General features: G+C 38.5%; 2 pseudogenes; both read left to right on the top strand.

The window, feature by feature from the left end:
* The first annotated feature begins 216 nt into the window (after positions 1-216).
* On the top strand, positions 217-912 carry LOC149201158 (mitochondrial fission protein ELM1 pseudogene; annotated as a pseudogene).
* Positions 913-4,900: 3,988 nt separating this feature from the next.
* On the top strand, positions 4,901-13,010 carry LOC149201157 (jasmonate-induced oxygenase 2 pseudogene; annotated as a pseudogene).
* The last annotated feature ends 625 nt before the right edge of the window (positions 13,011-13,635 follow it).

Genomic DNA, 13,635 nt, shown 5'->3' with positions numbered 1-13,635 from the left:
CAATATCCCTTTAATGCAGACAATACTATTGATTTCTCAAGTCTATTTTATCCATAAAGACAACAACATTGGTGCAACCATATAACTCAAAGTTTACCCATATAATTCAACTCATCTTCAATGCAAAAATATAGACCAAGAAACATGGTGAGCTCGATCAACATACAATATATTCGATGCTGAAATTAAGCATAAGTTTCAATGTAGAGAGTAATAATGGCTCGTGAAATTACAGAGAAAGAGGGACCATTACTGGTTGTTGCATCTAGTCGGGACACAGTTTCAATTGCGAGTACAATAAAAAGACTTACTCCCCAAAATACATTTGTAATACAGATACAACACCCGAGGTGTCAGCTCAATCAATTTGACTTGGTGGTAACCCTTCACCATGATTTTCATGCTTTGACTCCTTCTAGACGGCAAAAAGTTCCTCGTTTTCTATGGAATTAGATAACTCCTAGAGAAACACCAGATAAAAAAGTGGTGCTTACACTGGGAGATTTGCACCCGGCTGATTTTTCCACATTATGAATGGTTACTGCACAGTGGCATGATGAATTAGCACCACTTCTAAAGCCATTGCTTGTTGTGAATATAGGGGGACCTAGAAGACATTGTAAATATGGCACAGACCTTGCTTTGTAGCTAATAGATGCTCTATATAAGGTTCTTGGTAAATGTGAGACTGCACGCATTTATTTCTAGAGAAGAACGCCTCTTCAGGTGTGTAACATAATGTGGAAAGAATTTGCTAGTCATCGAAAGGTCTATATTTGGGATGGCCAAGATCCAAACCCACAGATAGAGCACCTTCCATGGGATGATGCCTTTGTAGTCACAGCATATTCGATGAGTATAGTAAGTGAAGCATGTAGTACTAGGAAGCTAGTGTATGTCATTGGAGCATAACGCCAATATACCACTTTTGCAAACACTTTCCACATGGTTTTAGGCCATGCAAAGCAAATTCAGCTTATTTTGGTCGCTCAATAAAGTTTAACGCAGCAGCAGTCAATAAAATTTAATGTAACAACAATCATGTCATAGCATTAATACAGGTTTTGAACCAGCAATACTCACAACATCAATGCTAATCCATATCCATCATAAATTCAACGCAGAGAGATGAAACATATACCCAATGCATTGAGAGATATTTGCTGCCAACATAGATGTAATTCGAACCATTCTATGTAGAGCTTTGAAACAACATCCAATACTTCTCTTCAAAAACTCAACACTCCATTTTCAGTCAACGACACTCCCTTTCTTGTTGAGAGCTCCATTCCAACGTAGTCAAATATCATGACCAACAATTAATATATTCTAGTGACATGACCAAAGATTTAATGTTTTGATTCATTGACTTACACAAGAACTGCTTCAATTCATTTCCCAGGACTTCTAATAAAATCACAGAAAATGCACCAGGAGTATGGACTTCGAATCAATGCATAGCTAAAATGCAAAGGTAACGTTTGAACTAGGAATGGAGAAAGAGCGCACAGCTTCCGTTGGTTTGCAGAAATAGGTCTGAGTGGAAGCATGAAATTGACAGACAGTGTTAGAGTGTTTCATTGGTAGAGAGGGATAGGTCTCGCAATATTCCTCTTCACAGTCGAAGGGGCGGGTCTGCTCACAACAGAGGAATGGCAGAGCTGATAGAGGTAACAACTTTTATTGTAACAAATGCTCAGAAAGGTATAATTAGGAGGAGAGCATTGGTTTACATAGGCCACAAAAACAGGTTGCTCACACTTGAGCAGGGCAGGAGATCGCCTGCTCTGATACCATGTTAAACACACACATGGCAAAGACAAATATGAAAGATAAGTAGGAGAGTTCACTTATTATTAACAACTGATATACATTTATTGTACATGGTCTGACCCTTGGATTCATATTCCAAGTGGTCTCTTGGACTCCTTTTCGTTGTTCAGCTTCCACACCAACTCTTAGAGGATTAGGTGTCCAACACCTTTCTCACTCTGTGTCTTTCTTCTTCCTTCCCTTTCTCTCCTTCTCTCTCTCCCTTTCTCTCCCACCTCGCTCTATCTCTCCCACCCATCATTCTCTCTCTCTCTCTCTCTCTCTCCTTGTCCCCTCCATCTTGTGCCTCCCTCTCTTCTCTTGCTCTTCTCTCCCCACATCTTCTCTATCATCCCTCCTCTCCTCTCTCCCTCTCTGTCTCTCCATCTCTCCCTTCTTACTCCCTCTCTTTCCACCTTTCTCTCCCTATGTCTTTCTTCTTTCCTCACTCTTTCTACCCCATCCTATGTCTTCTTTCCTCTATCTCCCACCTCCCTCTCTCGTCTCCCCCCATCACTCTCTCTATTTCTCTCTCTCCACCCTCCAACCTTTTCACTATCTCCCTCCCTCCCTCTCTCTTCCCTTCACTTTTCTTGTTGTCATGTCTAGATCCTTAGTTAACATGGGTCTATGTTGGTTCTTACTAATACTATTTGAATTATATAAATTTCACATCTTTAAATATAAAGGTATTATCATTTTTAGTTTTATTCAAACCTTAATTTAATTTCTATGGGAATATTTTTAGTAGTCATGAAGATAGAGGGTTTATATACATCTAAAAATTAATTATAACCTTTTTCCTATTAGATTCAGTTAAAAAAAGTTTTTGAGACATATTTTTGGTGATAATCACATCAAAATTATTTGTCCGACACGTTTCAAACCAACCATTGTGGTTCATCATCACCAAAAGATGAAGAATCAGATCCGTTAAACAGTGAGACAGATCGCTCCAACATCTAAAAAGAAAATATTAATTTTGAATAGACAAAAAAAATTAGGGGAAAAGTATTTACTTTCAATTTAAATAAATAACTAAAAAATAAACATGTTTCAAAAACTTGATATGGATCACACAAGCCTAAATTCTATAAAAAATGATATAAAATTAAATTAAAATAGAACAATTTTTATTGTAAAATTTTTTGGGCATGTGTTATTGATAAGCCATGGTTTTGTAACAACGCCTATTTACAAGTTACTAATATCCATGGTAAAGTGGGGGTGAATATTGATGGTTAAGAATCTTGTTATATTGTTATAAAATATTTTGATTGTGAAATAGGTTATGATTGTTTAGAATGTGGTATTGATATGCCATGATATTAGCCCATGCTAGTGTAGCAAAGTCTATTCACAAGTTCATAATATCAATGACAAAGTGGTGGTGAATATCCATGATTATGAATCTTGTCATATTGAATAAAATATTTTGATTGTGAAATAAGTTATGTTTTTTGGGCTTGTGGTATTGTTAAGCCATGGTATTGTAATGAAATCTATTTACAAGTTAACAATATCCATGGTACAGTGGGGATGAATATCGATGGTTAAGAATATTTTCATATTGTTATAAAATAGTTTGATTGTAAAATAAGTTATTTTTTTTGGCATGCGTTATTGATAAGTATTGGCCCAGGGTATTGTAACAAAGCCAAATTTCTACAAGTTACTATAAAGTGACGGTGAATATCCATTAACAATCTTGTCATATCCTTATAAAACATTTTGGTTTTGAAATAAGTTATGGTTTTTGAGCTTACCATATTGAGACATGGTATTGGCTCATGGTAATGTAACAAAACTTATTCATAAGTTAATAACAAAATCAAAATATAACAAATTGAATTGTATTATTTTTATTTTATTATTAATTTAACAGACTTATCACTCACCAACCACTTCTGATTTATTATTATTTAATTAAACCAACATTTAAAATAGTTTACATACTTGTATTACATCTACACATCTACTCTGAGTACCTCTCAAAATCACAAGTTAATAAGAAAATAAAAAAATAACAAATTAAATTTTATTATTTTTGTTATTTTAACTTTTTTATGAACTTACCTCAATCACTTATAACTTATTATTATTATTATTTTTTATGAAATCGGCTCTGCTGTAACGTAACCTTCTAACCGTTACAAATAACAGAAAGCCTTTTTTTTTTTTCCGCCGGAGCCTTATCTATATCTATGGTTTCCCCGTCGTAACGACAATGTAGCTCCCGTTGAACGTGAAGCTGGAGACATCGGTTGCAATCTGCGTGCGAAGTCACTTATTAATTTCGAAAATTTCAGGTTGTTCAAATGGAACTGGTTTGATTATATCCGCATTTCTGGTTTGATTATATACGCATTTTTTAATGTATAAAGAAAGTTGAAGCAGTCTTAAGTTAGGGATGATAAAAGATTATATTTTTGCTTAATCGCAAGTTAATCAACGCAATTTCACATGTAAAGAAAGTGGAGGGAATTTTTTTATTTGGATATATAAAGACTGTATTTTTAGGATCATCGATGTGAGGCTTAGCTTTCATCGCTTTGACTTAATTAAATATGTATTACCTCTATAGAATCATGAAAGAATGCAAAGTTTCCGATTCCCATGTATTATTTCCTTACATGGCATCTGATACCTCAAATAACATGTGATGATATATGGGAGATTCCCATGCAAACTGACTTTCAGGCACTGACCACTCAACGCTATCAATAACTTATGTCTCCAGAACGACCACGAGGCCATGTTACACACTTAGAAATTCTATTATCTCGAGGGCACGTAGTTGTTACTCTTCATGAGGTAAGTCAGTTTTTGAGTGGCTGATTATGATGCCTAGTCGACATTCTCCCCTCTTGGTACAACGTCACGTTTTCCCATCCCCCGGTTTGGTCGTATTATTTTAAAATCTTGTGCTCAAATTCCTCACTTTCTTCGGGCATATATACGACCTCTGGGATGGCAAAGGAGAGAATGCGGTAGATATCTATTTGTGAGATTACAGACTGCTAGTAGTCCCTTGCCTATTTATATTGTTCGGTACTTTGATCAGTTGTGTTTTGGACATTGCCATCCAATGGAGTGGCCTGAGACAATAACCAGAGTCCAATGTATTTCAGAGAGCGGCATTGAAAGCTTGCCATCCAGATACATCAGGCCTGATCACGAGAGGCCCCCGAAGTTGCGGCTGTTAGCAGAGGAGATACCCATCATAGACCTCGCTGGTCTCTACGACGAACGCCGGAATAAGACCATGGAAGACATATCAGATGCATGTAGAGAGTGGGGATTCTTTCAAGTTATTAACCATGGAGTTTCTGCGAAACTTCTCATGTCCGTACGTGGGGTGTCGAGAGAGTTCTTTTGTCTGCCGTTGGAGGAGAAGCAGAAACACGCCAACGATCCTGGGACTTACGTTGGATATGGTAGTCCAACTGGTGTGCAGAAAGGTGCGATTCTCGACTGGGGGAATTACTATTATCACAACTACTTGCCTCTCTCCATACGAGCGGAGGACAGATGGCCATCCAAACCGGATGAATACAGGTGATGCAGGAACTCCCTTTCCATTCAACGTTGCATTTTTATTCTTCGTTTACACTCAAAATTCCACTTGCATGCATCTATATGGAGTCAATGGAGCATCATTTACAAGTTTCATTACGGAATCCATGTAGTTCTTTATTTTTGTCCTAATTCTGAGAGTGGAAGTGATGTTTATCGGTTGGGTTGCAAGATAAAACAGGAAGTGCTCCTTTTCTCTTGTTTGTGTAGCTACTCTGGAAATTTCATTATTGCTTCTTTGTGTCGACATCACAGGAGTATAATGAAGGAGTACTGCTAAGGAACGCTGCAACTCTGTAACACCTTGCTGTCTGTTGGGTATTTTTAAATGGGAAAATATGAAAACCAAACAAATTAAACATCACAGAGGTAATGCTCTGTTTCTCTGCCTCAAGATCTTTATGCACAGGGAAGCTTTTAAATAAAATTACTCAGAACAGAGTATTACACAGCCATAAAACATTTCTATTAATTAAAATATAAAGCCTGTTACATATGTCTTCCTCTTTGTTGAGAGGAATTCACCAAAATTACTTTCACCCATCAAAACTCTGTTTTCACCTGAGAAATTACTGTGCTGGGTTTACTGCAGTAAAACCCATTTTTACATTTGCTGGTGTAAAACTATTTTTACACATACTGCTGTAAAAATATTTTACACATACAGTAAACTTTATATTACATTCACAATCTCAGAAAATAGCGCTCTTTTCTTTTGCATTTCAATGCAAATTCAATACATAAAAAAATCCATGCACTACTGTGCAATGTCTTCACCTGCTTCATATGCTGGTCTTCATTTTGAGCACTCCATGCTCTTTCGCTACTGCACCTTACACCTCTCCCATGTGCAACAATAACATTCTGCTATCTCCTTCATGCACAGCTGTGCACTCTCACTCAACACAATGTCAACTCAAAAATATATATACGCTCCACAATTTTTCATATGCACTGCTGTGCAATCATTCTTAGTTTTTCGCTGCTCCTCTGGTTTTTAATGGGCAACACATATAAAAAAAATCGCACTCACATCGTGCGCAGCAACCATGCCCATAAAACTTCATTTTGCTTGCAGGCATACCACAAATGAAGACTGCAGCACGCACTGTCTAAAAACTCCACACCGTATACTTTTATGACAACGTATATATATAAAAATATATAAAACATATAAAAAAACAATATAAAACTATACGCCCATAACCATTTAAAATGGGCCTCCACCAAACAATACGAACAGCATTAAAAACCATAAGTTCATCCATCCGGCGGTCAACACAAAACTTGACTTTTACTTTACGCAAAAAATTTGATTTGATGCAGGCGGGGGAGCAGCTTCGGAGATCGACGGTGGAGAGGGCGGGAGCAGATCTGACGGCTGACAAGGATATCGGAAGGCATCATATGACTGAACGATAGCTCCCGATATGTCAGAGATGCTGACGTATGGTGAGAGCCACGTGTCTGCTCCAAATCGTATCGGAGGCCAATATACGGAAACAACTTTTCATGGGAAGGCGGTGCGATGAGCTCTGGGTGGTTTTGTGGTTTTCAATCTGGCGGTTTTGGAGAGCGCAGTACGGCTGCGTTGAAATTACATTTTCAACACTCCCCTTTAATTTCAACTGTTGGGCATTCAATCTTACCCAAGCACTTCCTCACATTGAGGAATTCACGAACACTGCTGTTACAAAGACATCTTCCTCACATAGAGGGATTCACCAACTGCTTCTGATGCAGTTCCACAAACAACAAAGTTGTCTTCCTCTTAATAGAGGGATTAACCTGAAACTGTACTTAAGAGCACCTTCCTCATGACAGAGGGATTCACCATAACAATGTGCTGAAGAGCACCTTCCTCTTGACAGAGGGATTCACCTGTGACTATGCTGAAAAGCATCATCCTCTTGATAGAGGGATTCACCACGACACTGTGCTGAAAAGCACCTTCCTCTTTAATAGAGGGTTTCACCAAATGACTGTGCTGAAAAGCACCTTCCTCATTAACAGAGGGATTACAAACAGACACTGCTTTAGATGCAGTTTCAAAAACAAACAATCATTGCACTGCTGTGTGTGCAAACTCATTACACTGTTCTTTTATGCTGATGCATATTCTCTGCTGCACTGTTGTGCCATCTTCTTTACTGCGTCTACCCCACACTGCTGTGTCTACACTTGCTGTTGTGTTGCTGCACTTTTCAAAGACAAAATACTCTATCTTTTCTGGAACAATTACACTGTCCCAATTTACAAATTTACACTGCTGTGTGTAAACATTTCTTACACTCACTGCTGTTGCATATATTGCATTTCAATTCAATGAAAAACAAATTCATTACATTTACCTTTATTGCTGTAAGGAAAATTTCTTTTGCATGTGCTGCTGTTCAAAACTTTTTGCTGCTGCATTTTTCACATTTGCATTTCTGTGTGCTTCTCCTTTTTGCCATCATGCTGCTGTCCATAACTTCTTGCTGTTGCATTGCCTCTGCAATTTGCACTGTCACTGCCTTTTGTTTCATCATACTGCTATGTGCCCATACTCTTGGCACTTCATTCTCCACAAAAAAATAACACAGGCTGCTGCCTTTTCTCATGCACCCTTGCTTCACACAATCTTAGTCTTCATTTTTTTTACACAATGCACTACTGTGCAATTCCTTTGGCTTTCTGCTGCCACACACATTCTTATACATCCAGTGTGCATTAAAAATCTGCTGTCCCTGTTTTTATTTATGCATTTCTTTGCATGTTGCATTGCATACAAAAAAAACATTACATTTTTCACTGTTGTGTGAAAAATTTCATTGTATTCTCAGCCACTGGGCATTTACGCTCTGCTGCGTTTTGCCTTCTTCTCATTTTCTTCTCACTGCTTTGCATTTTCATTCCCAATACAAAACATTTCATCTGCTGTGCATTACACTCATTCTGCTGTGAGTATATTCTCTCACATTACATAGAAGGGAAACTACCTTCCATTGCCATGCAAAAATTCAAAACTGCTGTTCATTCTAATCCATGTGCTCCATAAAAAAATTTCCAAACTGCTATCTTATGCTCTATCTTTCCACTGCTGTGAGGGTCTCCATGCTTTGCACACTTCTTATCTCGCTGCTGCTCTTTACATTTCAGCGCTGCCATCTTTTCTTCTTTATGCATTTCTGTGCATATTGCATAAAAACAAAGCAAAAACATTGCTGATTTCATCACTGCTGCATATTACCTTTCAGAGGGATTAACAAAGATTTCATTTGCAACTGCTGCGCTGCAATACATCCTCCATCAACAAATGACTGTTAATACAGTTCAGCAAACAACAAAAAAAATTCAAGCTCCCCTTTAGTGTATGCTTTATCTTCTTTCAGCAGACTCTTCTCAAAATAAATTTAGATCCACTGGGGAGTTCAAGGGGCTTTCAGATTGCCTTTCCTTCCTTCTCCATACTTGTGTAACTTTCTTCTTTTGCATGGGTCTAGCTTGCATAGGAGCCCATGTTAAGTTACATTCACGTGCCATATGCCCAATGTTATGACACTTGAAACATTCTACATTTTTCATGAATGACATTTCATGATTTCTTCTAAAATTGTTTCTTGGAGGTTATCGTAGACCACAACATTTATCTTTATGAAATGCTCTACAGTCTTTTGCCATGTGACCAAAGTTTGAGCAAGCATAACAATAACCATAAAATGAACTTTGGTACCTGGGAGATGGAGGTTTCCTTGATGTACTTCTGAAGCCTTGCTGCCTTGAGATTCTTCGTTGATCACCATTACCTCTTGCCTCTTTGACATCAGCTACATTTCTTCTTGGAGCTGGTTTTCTACTTGGAGCAGGATTTCTTCTATTGCAACCTTCATTTTCCTCCTTGCCTTTGCTGGAACTAGGAGCATCACCATCTCTTTCTGGCTTCTTCACATCTCCTTTGCTTAAAGCATCCTCATCCTTGTTTGAGGGTTCACCTACATACCCAAGTCCTAATTTATTAAATGGAGATCTGTGATAGTTGAGCATGTCATCTAGAGCTTGAGAGCTCTTCATGATCTTGTTCATCCCTTCAACCTTCTTCCTGAGGAGGACAATCTCTTCTTCTAACTTTTCACATACATTGTTTTTCTTTGCTAGTTGTCCGTCAGTTTCTTCCTTGCTACGAGTAGCTTCAGCTGCTACTATTTTGAGGGAGATAATATCTGTCTTCATTTTGGAGACTTCTTCATCATTTGCTTGACTGCTCTTCATTTTCTTTTCAGCTTCTTGTGCCTGCTTCCTGGCTTCTTGTAGATCAGACTTAAGGGAGGAGACCTCTACCTTGTACTGTCCAATCTCTTCTACAAGTTTGTTCACTCTCTTGTGTCTTTGTTCAAGTTCACTTGTCAAGACATCTGCTTGCTTCTTTGCTCTGTTCAACTGATTTGTCATAGACATGACTTCTTCATGATGCTTCCTCTTGCATTGATCAAGCTCCTTCTTAAGCTTGGCAAGCTCTTCATCCCTTTCTTTTACTTGAATCTTGATGAGGTCAAGCTTTTCATTCTCAGCTTCTATGATGGGTTCTTCTTGACTCATTGTCATGGTCAGTGCTCCCTTTGCATGAAGGTCATGCAATCTGTCCCATATATCCTTTGCTGATCTATATTTTCCTAGATTCTTCTTCACAGAATCAGGGAGTCCATCCAAGATAGTCTTTGTTGCTTGTGCATCATACTCCATGGATTCTTTATCCATCTTGCTGTCATCAATCACTGACTCCCAGACTTCAATCCCCTCAGACATTAGGAAAGCCCTCATCATTATTTCCCATACATCAAAGTTTCCATCAAACTTTGGAACCTCAAATACTATGTTTTCAAATAGATTGCCTTCTAGTTTAGTAGAGGGGGGAGACACATTTTTAACAGGCCTGGAGGCTTTCTTCTTTGACCTTGCCATTCTTAACTATACTCCAAAATACTTGACTGTGTTTTCTTTTAAATCACTGACTGTTCCTTTTAACAGTAACACAAAAACTTGAGAAATACCTGAATCCCTTTGGCTGAAACTTCACACTGCTGGAGAAGTTTGACTGCTGCAACAACACCTTCCTTCAGCTTCTTTGAGTCTTCAAAGAGCCTGGACTAGCTCTGATACCACTGTTGGGTATTTTTAAACGGGAAAATACCAAAACCAAACAAATTAAACATCACAGAGGTAATGCTCTGTTTCTCTGCCTCAGGATCTTTATGCACAGGGAAGCTTTTAAATAAAATTACTCAGAACAGAGTATTACACAGCCATAAAACATTTCTATTAATTAAAATATAAAGCCTGTTACATATGTCTTCCTCTTTGTTGAGAGGAATTCACCAAAATTACTTTCACCCATCAAAACTCTGTTTTCACCTGAGAAATTACTGTGATGGGTTTACTGCAGTAAAACCCATTTTTACATTTGCTGGTGTAAAACTATTTTTACACATACTGCTGTAAAAATATTTTACACATACAGTAAACTTTATATTACATTCACAATCTCAGAAAATACCTGAGCGCTCTTTTCTTTTGCATTTCAATGCAAATTCAATACATAAAAAAATCCATGCACTACTGTGCAATGTCTTCACCTGCTTCATATGCTGGTCTTCATTTTGAGCACACCCTGCTCTTTCGCTGCTGCACCTTACACCTCTCCCATGTGCAACAATAACATTCTGCTATCTCCTTCATGCACAGCTGTGCACTCTCACTCAACACAATGTCAACTCAAAAATATATATACGCTCCACAATTTTTCATATGCACTGTTGTGCAATCATCCTTAGTTTTTCGCTGCTCCTCTGGTTTTTAATGGGCAACACATATAAAAAAAATCGCACTCACATCGTGCACAGCAACCATGCCCATAAAACTTCCTTTTGCTTGCAGGCACACCACAAATGAAGACTGCAGCACGCACTGTCTAAAAACTCCACACCGTATACTTTTATGACAACGTATATATATAAAAATATATAAAACATATAGAAAAACAATATAAAACTATACGCCCATAACCATTTAAAACGGGCCTCCACCAAACAATACGAACAGCATTAAAAACCATAAGTTCATCCATCCAGCGGTCAACACAAAACTTGACTTTTACTTTACGCAAAAAATTTGATTTGATGCAGGTGGGGGAGCAGCTTCGGAGATCGACGGTGGAGAGGGCGGGAGCAGATCTGACGGCTCACAAGGATATCAGAAGGCATCATATGACTGAACGATAGCTCCCGATATGTCAGAGATGCTGACGTATGGTGAGAGCCACGTGTCTGCTCCAAATCGTATCGGAGGCCAATATATGGAAACAACTTTTCATGGGAAGGCGGTGCGATGAGCTCTGGGTGGTTTTGTGGTTTTCAATCTGGCGGTTTTGGAGAGCACAGTACGGCTGCGTTGAAATTACATTTTCAACACTCCCCTTTAATTTCAACTGCTGGGCATTCAATCTTACCCAAGAACTTCCTCACATTGAGGAATTCACGAACACTGCTGTTACAAAGACATCTTCCTCACATAGAGGGATTCACCAACTGCTTCTGATGCAGTTCCCCAAACAACAAAGTTGTCTTCCTCTTAATAGAGGGATTAACCTGAAACTGTGCTTAAGAGCACCTTCCTCATGACAGAGGGATTCACCATAACAATGTGCTGAAGAGCACCTTCCTCTTGACAGAGGGATTCACCTGTGACTATGCTGAAAAGCATCATCCTCTTGATAGAGGGATTCACCACGACACTGTGCTGAAAAGCACCTTCCTCTTTAATAGAGGGTTTCACCAAATGACTGTGCTGAAAAGCACCTTCCTCATTAACAGAGGGATTACAAACAGACACTGCTTTAGATGCAGTTTCAAAAACAAACAATCATTGCACTGCTGTGTGTGCAAACTCATTACACTGTTCTTTTATGCTGATGCATATTCTCTGCTGCACTATTGTGCCATCTTCTTTACTGTGTCTACCCCACACTGCTGTGTCTACACTTGCTCTGTCTTTGTTTTGGGAAAACCTGGGCCTGCCTCCGGACCATCCAAATGAAGCTTTTGGAGGCGAGGAGGGAATTGGGATTTCTGTTCGAGTCAACTATTATCCCGTATGCCCACAACCAGAATTGACTTATGGGCTGTCCCCTCACTCCGATCCTGGAGGAATAACCGTTCTGCTTCAGGATGATGTCGTGGGCCTCCAAGTTCGCAAAGGCGACTATTGGGTGGCTGTGCGCCCTGTCGTTGATACTTTGACGATAAACCTAGGCGACCAGATGGAGGTCAGTATTTCGATCACTTTTTTCATTCACCCGTCAAAATCTGCCGATTGTCATAGTTCTTTCTATTTCTTTCTTCGCGCAGATATTGGCAAACGGAATTTACAAAAGTGCGGAACACAGCTGCCTTGTGAACTCGAAAAAGGAACGAATGTCGATCGCGGTTTTCTGTAACCCTAATGGAGACAAGGAAATCGGGCCTCTAAAGGAGCTGATTGATGATTCCAACCCGCCGAGATACCGAAAGATGAAGTTCAATGACTACAGGATGTTCATTCGAACAAGTGGGCCTAAAGGAAAGAGTTACCTGAAATCGAACATATAATTTTGATGAAGCAGCCGAATTATAAGTTCTTGTACTGGTGCATATGCAAGAAACCATCCTGTTACATGCATATCTGTAATCCAAACATAGAATACTCACGCACAAATAGGTTGAATGTGTTTACATAATTTCAATCAGTTTGTGCATAGTCTTAGGAGACAAGTATTGCTCAAATACATAATACCTTTTCTGTTGTTGTTGTTGATATGATGATGTTTCTCCTTCTCATGGTTGTCCCTATCATCACTTCTATATTCCACCAGAAAAGGTATGTGCCAATATTCATTGCTTTTTTCATGGTTTCCATCATCAATCTACTCATGGAATACCACATCTCTACTTGCAAACACTTTATGAGTAGAGGGATTAAACAAATTATAAGCTTTAAACTCTGTGTAGTACCGAACAAAAATGCATTTAATGGCATTTGAATTTAGTTTCTTCCAATCCTCTTTTGGAACATGAGAAAAAGCTTTGGAGCGAAAAAAACTTTAAATGATTAATTGCAGTCTTAAAGTCTAATAAAGCTTTGAATTGAGTTTTAAAATCAAGGTTTTTTGTTGGACTCCTATTATTCAAATATATTGTAGTATTTATTGGTTCTGCCCAAAATCCATCAGATAGA

This window comes from Pinus tabuliformis, chromosome 2_1, assembly GCF_031772625.1.
Source record: "Pinus tabuliformis cultivar Carrire ecotype Pingquan chromosome 2_1, CPIR1, whole genome shotgun sequence".
Taxonomy (NCBI): Eukaryota; Viridiplantae; Streptophyta; class Pinopsida; order Pinales; family Pinaceae; genus Pinus; species Pinus tabuliformis.
Note: the sequence above shows the minus strand (reverse complement) of the source record. Positions and strands in the feature narration are given on the sequence as shown.